General features: G+C 34.1%; 1 protein-coding gene across 4 annotated transcripts in view; it reads right to left on the bottom strand.

The window, feature by feature from the left end:
- LOC106867563 (acetylcholine receptor subunit alpha-like) overlaps positions 1–5,681 on the bottom strand; it is a 160,042-nt gene extending 154,361 nt beyond the window's left edge. For all 4 annotated transcript variants that reach the window (XM_089361202.1, XM_014912473.3, XM_014912472.3 and 1 more), the window contains exon 1: positions 5,582–5,681. The gene's annotated coding sequence lies outside the window, so the exon portion shown is untranslated. The remainder of the gene's footprint in view (positions 1–5,581) is intronic.
- Positions 5,682–5,964: the final 283 nt, after the last annotated feature.

Genomic DNA, 5,964 nt, shown 5'->3' with positions numbered 1-5,964 from the left:
TTCAATGAGAATATTGACCAAGGTTACCGTGGTCTTTTCCGTGGGCTTTTCCTTCCACGGCTAAACCTAAACTGTCCTCCCCTCTTTTTACACGAGAACATTACTGTGATACACGATCCCTATTGATCGGCCTTTCCTTTTCTTTTTTTTTCGATCCCTTTTGATCGAACTGCCCCTTTTTCCCTTCCTACGATCCCTTTTGATCGACACCACCAATTTTTTTTTTTTTTTTTTTTTTTCCTTCCTTCCCCCTCCCAAAAAGAAAAGCTCTACATTGTATTTGTCCCATCTTCGTTGAGCCCTGTGTGGCTAATAAAAGAAATGTATCTCTACATTGTACTAATAGCTCTGAACATCTAACAAAGATAAGTAGGTACCGTTTGTTGATCTCTGTTGGACAATGTTGGGGTTTGAAATAGATGGTGGTGGTGGCAATGATGATGATGATGGTGGTTGCGGTGGTCGGGATGATGATGATGATGATGATGATGATGATGATGATGATGGTGGTGGTGGTGGTGGTGGCGGTGATGCTGGTGATTATGGTGGTGGTGGTGGTGGTGGTCGTGGCTGTGATGGTGGTTTTTGTAGCGGTTGTTGTGGTAGTGGTAAATTTTATAGCGGTTCTGCATGAAATTTTATAAGTTTTTTTTTTTAACAAAAGCACATGGCCATCCTTCTGAGGAGCGGGGACAGGACGAAAAAGAAACCAAATTTAATAGTTCATTACTACTACTACTACTACTACTACTACTACTACTACTACTATGGTTGTTTTATGTGGTCGCTCCACCGGCTAGATATAACAATCAAATCTTCAAATGACACCAAAATGTATACACACATACATACATACATACATACATACATACATACATACATATGTATATGTATATGTATATATATATATGTATATATATATATATATACATATATATATATATATATATATATATATATATATATATGTATATATATATATATATATATATATATATATATATATATATATATATACATATATAAATATACATATATATATATATATATATATATATATATATATATATATATATATATATATATATGCATGTATGTATGTATGTGTATATGCATATATGTATGTATGTGTGTATACATTTTGGTGTCATTTGAAGATTTGATTGTTATATCTAGCCGGTGGAGCGACCACATAAAACAACCATAGTAGTAGTAGTAGTGGTAGTAGTGGCAGTAGTAGTAGTAGTAGTAGTTTATATTATTACTAGTGAACTATTAAAGTTTGTTTCTTTTTCGTCCTGTCACCGCTCCTCAGAAGGATGGCCATGTGCTTTTGTTTAAAAAAGAACTAGCAGTTCGGCAAAGCGACCGATAGAATAAGTACTAGGTTTATAAAGAATAAGTCCTGGGGTCGATTTGCTCGGCTAAAGGCGGTGCTCCAGCATGGCCGAAGTCGAATGACTGAAACAAATTAAAAAAAAGAATAAAAGAATATACCCCTCCCCCACCACCACCACCACAATCCACACGGGTGGCAGGGTCTGCCTTCTATCGTTTATCTTTTACTTGTTTCAGTGAGCGGACTGTGGCCATGCTGGGGCACCGCCACGAAGAATTTTAAGTCGAATGACTCGACCCCAGTTTAATTTTCTCTTCAGCTTGGTACTTATTCTGTAGAATCCCTTTTGCCTAACCGCGCTCCATTATGTGGACGTCAACACACCAACACCGGTTGTCAAAGCGGTAGTAGGGGAAAACACGGACAGATAGATACGCACAAACACACACAAGTACAGGACGGGCTTCTTTCAGTTTCTGTGTACCAAATTCCAAATCCACCGACAAGGCTTTGGTCAGCCCGAGGCTATGATTGAAGACACTTGTCCAAGGTGCCAGGCAGTGGGACCGAACTGAACCAGGAACTTCGTGGTCCCGAAGCATATACTTACCACACAGCTCACGCCCATATATATATATATATATATATATATATATATATATATATATATATATATATATATATATATATATATATATATATATATATATATATATATATATATATATGTATATATATAACAGTGTGTATGTGTGTTGGAATGCAATTGAAGAAATTGGAGTCAACAATAAGCGCTCCTTCTTGTTGACTCCAGCTTTTTGATTTATCTTTTCACACAGGACAGATGCCCAAACGCTAACCTAGAAGTCCGTATAATGCCACTACTGGATCGCACAGAATGAAATCTGAAGGTGGACGAGCTTTATACTGTAACCTACTACGTTCTTAACAGGATATGCCACAACTATATTTTTATACATACATATATATATATATATATATATATATATATATATATATATATATATATATATATATATATATATATATTATATTATATTATATATTGTATATTATATTATATATTGTATATTCCATATTCTATACCCCACATTAGTTCTGCAGGAATATAAATAAAACATAAAAAACAGACAGTGTTGGAACTCTTTTAAGCAAAATAATATATTCCTCTATACACAATCATATAAAAAAATCCACCCTTTTTTTGTATTTATTTTTACTCGCATATATATATATATATATATATATATATATATATATATATATATATATATATATATATATTGTAATTAATAAGTCTAAGGGTAGCAAAAAATTAAGAAATTTAATTACTACCAGTGGTGTAGCGAGAAGAAAATTCGTCAATAGACTATATATTATTCATTATTTTATATATGTATATGTATATTCACTATTCACTATATATTCACTATTATATATATATATATATATATATATATATATAATGTATGTATATGCGCACATATACATATATATGTTTACATATATTTATATACTACACAAATAATTATGCGTAATTATACGTACATAAACATAAATACATATACACACACATATATAAATGTATATATGTGTACGAGTATGTTTATATATACAACTCCAACATACACACACACACATATATATTTTACTTAATATTACAAACACCGGAGAATTACATTATAACTGACTTTGATTATAAACTCTGCTGGGACACGGCTTAACTTGGGACAAGCAACGACAATCTTTTCTACTATAAATATAAATCTTGAAACTTTTGGGGAAGGAGACTGTCGATTACATCGACCTCCAGGGGTCAGCTGGTACTGATTTTATCGATCTCATGAGGATGAAATACAATGTCGACCTCGGTGGAATTTGAACTTAAAACGTAGAGATGGACAAAATGCCGCGACGCATTTTTGTCCGACCTGCTAACGATTCTGCCAGCTCGCCTCATTGGGGGACAAACAACGAAAGTAATTCTTCCTACATCCTACCATAGCGTTAAACACTACGTTGAGACAACGGAAGACCAACTGGCGCTTGATAGATACGGAGTTCAAATCTTGAAGAGACGTTTATATTACCCCGTCGCAAATTTTTATACTCACTCTTCTAATATTCTATAAAGAATATAGGCACAAGGCTTGAAATTTTAGGTGAAGTAGGGCAGTCGATTGCACTGACCCCAGTATATGACTGGTACTAATTTTATCGATCTCGAGAAAACGAAAGGTGTAGTCGACTTCGGCGGAATTTGAACTCGGAAGGGACGAAATGCCGCAAAGCATTCCACCCGGCGTGCTAACGACTCGGCCAGCTCGACGCACTTCTGACTTTTCTAATATCGGTTTCAAATTTTAGCTCGAGGCCAGCAAGTCCGGGGTCGTGGGGAAAGTTGACTACATCCACCCCAGTGACCAACTAGTAGCTATTTTATCGACCCTGAAATGATGAAAGACAAAGTTGACATCGGCGGAATTTGAACTCCGGATTCAACGCAAACAAACATTCATAGTATCTTATGTGTGTCTGTTTGTTTGTATTTACATCGCAACTCAACGAGAAGATGAAGTCGAAAGTTTTAATGTTCTCCAAGGTGTTGTGTTGTTGTTGTTGCTGTTGTTGTTTACCACGGGTAACCTTCATTTGTTTCACTTTAAGATATCTTTTTAATAAAAAGTTTTCTTTTTAATTTGCGTCGGTCCTTTTAAGACAGTAACGTGTTATTTGATGTGGATTTAGCTATGATGTCTAGCAGGTTGATGGATCGGGCATATGTATTCATGCATATGTGTATGTGCGTACATAATATGCACATATGTGTGTGTATGCGTGTGTATGTATGTACATATGTACGAATTGATGTATACATACGTGTTTCTACGTATGTACTTATGAATGTATGCTTGTATGTATATGTTTTTGTAAGTATGTGTGCATGTATGTCTGTATGTATGTATGTATGTATGTATGCATGTAATGATGTATGTACGGATGGATGGATGGAGGATGGATGGAGAGGTGGATGAATAGTTAACCGGAGAAACAGATTGATAGATAGATAGATTCATACATATATAAATAGACCGAAGGCAGTCAAATAGATAAGTATAAATAAATAAGCAAGCAAATATATATATATATATGTACCGGAGTAGGCACATAAAATGTGCAACAAGGTAGATAAAAAAATTCTATATATATATATATATATATATATATATATAGAGAGAGAGAGAGAGAGAGAGAGAGAGATAGGTAGATAGATAGATAGATAGATAGATAGATAGATAGATAGATAGATAGATAGATAGATATATAAATAGATAGATAGATAGAGAGATAGATACATAGATAGATAGATAAATATAAATAAAGAAATATATATATATATATATATGTCCATATATATACGTAAAAAGCTAAACAGGCGTATATGCATTCATGGACACATAGGTATACATACACACACGTAAATTCATTCATACAAATACATATATTGTTACAGATAAACGAATGCACAGATTCGTGCAAATGCTTATACGCATGCACAAAGAAAAGCATATATACTTGTATATATATATATATATAGAAAGAGAGAGAGAAAGAGAGAGAGAGGGAGAGTGAATGATAGATAAAGAGATAGATAGATACATAGATAAATATAGATGTGTGTGTGTGTTTATGTATAGATATCTATATATATATATATATAGATGTTTACATTTATATAGATATATGTATTTATGCATACGTAAACATATGTACGCTTATATGTACATATAAGCGTGTCTGTGCACATATATATATGTGTGAGGGTGTGTATATAAACACACACACACACCCATATACTCCCGCACTCTTGCCCTCTTTCTCTCCCTCTCTCTTTCGTTCTTTCTCACCCCGCCACATACATACATACATACATACATACGCTCGCTTATGCCCATACATGAAACATTTACACACGCATATACACAAGCATATGTGAGCGTCGCTCGCTTATTAATCAAAAGAACAACAAAATAAGCTGTTTTTTCACACACACACACACGCGCGCGCGCGCGCAATACTATATACATATATGTGCGAGACGTCAAGTCTGTGTGCGTAAATATATATACGATAAAATATATACACTCGCATTTACACATATTTATACAGAAAGCTATATCTATATACACACTGAAACACGGACAAAATATATATACTTACGGAAGAAGAGCCGAACACACGAACAAGCTTTGGTTAGCACGACCGAAACTAAGTTGGGAACATGAATATAAACAACACGACTCTTGGCTCTCGATGCATTAGAGAAAAACACACGCATGCGTACACAAACACATACACAATTGTCCATGCTTACGTGAGTGCGTGCGTGCGTGCGTGCGTGCGTTCGGCCATATGCGTGTGTATATGTGCATACAGACGAATATATATATCTATTATGTTATATATGTATGTATGTAGATGTACTTTTGCATACACATATGTGTGTGTGTATATCTACATATATATATATATTATTTATGTATTCGTATGTGTCTGTGTATATACATATATATGTGGATATACATATACATGTGTATATATAT

Source organism: Octopus bimaculoides, chromosome 12 (genome assembly GCF_046866305.1).
Source record: "Octopus bimaculoides isolate indiv1 chromosome 12, ASM4686630v1, whole genome shotgun sequence".
Lineage (NCBI taxonomy): Eukaryota > Metazoa > Mollusca > Cephalopoda > Octopoda > Octopodidae > Octopus > Octopus bimaculoides.
The sequence above is the reverse complement of the archived record's forward strand: the minus strand, read 5'-3'. Positions and strand labels throughout refer to the sequence as shown.